Source organism: Bos indicus, chromosome 13 (genome assembly GCF_029378745.1).
Source record: "Bos indicus isolate NIAB-ARS_2022 breed Sahiwal x Tharparkar chromosome 13, NIAB-ARS_B.indTharparkar_mat_pri_1.0, whole genome shotgun sequence".
Lineage (NCBI taxonomy): Eukaryota > Metazoa > Chordata > Mammalia > Artiodactyla > Bovidae > Bos > Bos indicus.
In genome coordinates, this window is record NC_091772.1 from 64,711,754 (window position 1) to 64,714,376 (window position 2,623).

Consider the following 2,623-nt stretch of genomic DNA (forward strand, 5'->3'; position numbering starts at 1 on the left):
AAAAGAAAGTAAAGAAAATCTGCTTCACAGACAGCTTATAAGAGCCAAATGTATTTATGCATGTAGAGCACCTTTCTTTCAGTGACCTGCATATAGTAGGTGCTCCATAAATCATGGTTTAAAAAAAAAAAAAGAGAGTTGTTAGTATTTTCCTTCTTCACGAAAAAGAAAACTGAGTCTCAGAGGAATTAAGTAATTGACACAAGATCACACAGCCCAAAATGATCGGGGTAGGACTCAACTCAAACACATGATTCTGAATCCAGTGCTCTTCCCCACAGCAAACAAGGATTGATTTTTCCTGGCATCACTCTACATGAAAAGGATTGGCTGAGAGAAGGGCCCCTGGCCCTCCATCTGTGCTTCTTATAATCTGTGGGACCTGGTCATCCCCATCCAGGGAGCCCAGAGAGCCCCAGCAGGTGCAGAACCACTTAATCCTCCCTGCAATCATCATTCTGGTTTGTGTTGGTTCAACTTCCCTGGAGCTGCCACCCCTGTGGGCTCTCCTCCACTGAGTTCTCAATGGCTCCCCCCGCTGAGCTGCTCAGGAACTGCACCTTGTCAGAGTACTGTGGGCCCTTCAGCCAGATCAATTCATTCCACTCCCTGCAGATACTGTAATCTGGAAACAGGTCAGTTTATCCCACTCCCTGCAGGGTAGTTAATCTGGGTGTATGTATATTTTTACCTGTTATGGGTGTGGTGCCCAAAATAACCATACATTTTCAATTTTATTCTTTATTTAAAATATTTTATTTTAAAACTTTTTAGTATTTAAAAATATTTTTAGAAATTTAAAAACTAATGCATAATAGAAAGAAAGGTAACACAAACTCATGATGAAAAAAATTCAAATAGTATGAGGGAGTACACAGGAAGTCCCCCTCCCACCTCAGACTCCCACTTTTTCATTTGTTCTCAGAAACAACCACTTTTATTAGTCTCTTGGATAACTTTGTTTCTTTCTTTTTAAAAATTAAAAAAAAAATCTTTATTGAATTTGTTACAATATTGCTTCTGTTTTATGTTTTGGTATTTTGGCCGTGAGGCACATGGGATTTTAACTCCCTGCTGCTGCTGGTGCTAAGTCACCTCAGTTGTGTCCCACTCTGTGTGACCCCATAGACGGCAGCCCACCAGGCTGCCCCGTCCCTGGGATTCTCCAGGCAAGACCACTGGAGTGGGTTGCCATTTCCTTCTCCAGTTCATGAAAGAGAAAAGTGAAAGTGAAGTTGTTCAGTCGTGTCCGACTCTAGCCTACCAGGCTCCTCTGTCCATGTGATTTTCCAGGCACGAGTACTGGAGTGGGGTGCCATTGGCTTAGCAGAGATCAAATTCATATCCCATGCATTGGAAGGCAAAGTCTTAACCACTGGACCACCAGGGAAGTCCCTCCCGGATGACTTTCTGTGCAAAATAAGTTTTGAAAAAACCTTTTTATTGAAGAATAACACCTGTACTGAATATATATTTAATTACAAACTTGAATCATGCTCTTTGTAAAAAAATAAAATTGAGACAACACCAAAGTTTGTTAAATTAAAAGAGGCCGCTCTCCAATCTCTCTCCCTAGAGGTAACCACTATTAATAGTTAGGGACCTGGAAACCCATTGCCATTCTTGAGCTCAGAAACCTAGGATTCTTGCTAGACTCTTCTCACTCCTCCTTCCCTTTGTCTACTTGTATCTCCCACTTTTCACTCTAATAGGTAAGTGTTATTATCCCCATTGCCAGCAAAAGAATTTGAGACTCAGAGAGGGAAGGTGGGTTGCTCCAGACACAAGGCAGAGCCCAGAAGTTCAAACCCAGGGGAGTGTGTCTGCCTCCAAGTCCAGTGTTCTTCCTGGCATGTTCCTCTTGGTTCCTGTCCAGATTCTTAGAGTTTTAATCGCTGTATCACCTGAAGCAGCAGATAGAGTCTCAGGTTAGAATATAATTACGGGCTCATTTAAATTTTTATTTATTTATTTTTGGCTGACTGGGTCTTCACTGTTGCGTGCAGGCTTTCTCTAGTTGTGGCATGTGGGCTCAGTAGATATGGCACATGGGCTCGGTTGCCCTGTGACTTGTGGCATCTTCTCAGACCAGGGATTGAACCCATGTCCCCTGCAAAGGACCTATGGGAGCTGTCCCTGTACATGCTTTTACTGCCCAGGCTCTGAATGATGGTGAGCAGATGGCACTCACATCAAGAAATGTCAAGCTTGGGACTTCCCTGGTGGTCCAGTGGCTAAGATTCTGCATTCATAATGCAGGGAGCCCCGGTTCGAGCCCTGGTCAGGGAAATAGATCCCACATGCTGCAACTAAAAAATCCTGTATGCTGCAATGAAGACTGAAGATCCCACATGCTGCAATTAAGACCTGGTGCAGCCAAAAAAAAAGAAATGTCAAGCTTGAGTGAGTGGGTACATAGAGCTTGACTTGGTCAGTGAAAACGGAAAGGAGTGGAATGAGACCTGCCCACTGAGTCAGGGTCAGGATCGAGGGGAAGAGACCCACTTGATGAAGAGGACTGTATTATTATCTAATTATAAATCCAAGGAGACTCTTAAGATCCAATCTAGAGGCAGAATCAGCCAGAGGCATGCACAGAGGAAACCCCCAGTATTCCCCAATA

At 43.5% G+C, this 2,623-nt stretch overlaps 1 non-coding gene across 1 annotated transcript; it reads left to right on the forward strand.

Moving 5' to 3' along the window:
• The first annotated feature begins 2,216 nt into the window (after window positions 1–2,216).
• On the forward strand, window positions 2,217–2,289 carry TRNAM-CAU (transfer RNA methionine (anticodon CAU)). Its single transcript has one exon. It is a non-coding gene; the product is annotated as a tRNA-Met (tRNA).
• The last annotated feature ends 334 nt before the right edge of the window (window positions 2,290–2,623 follow it).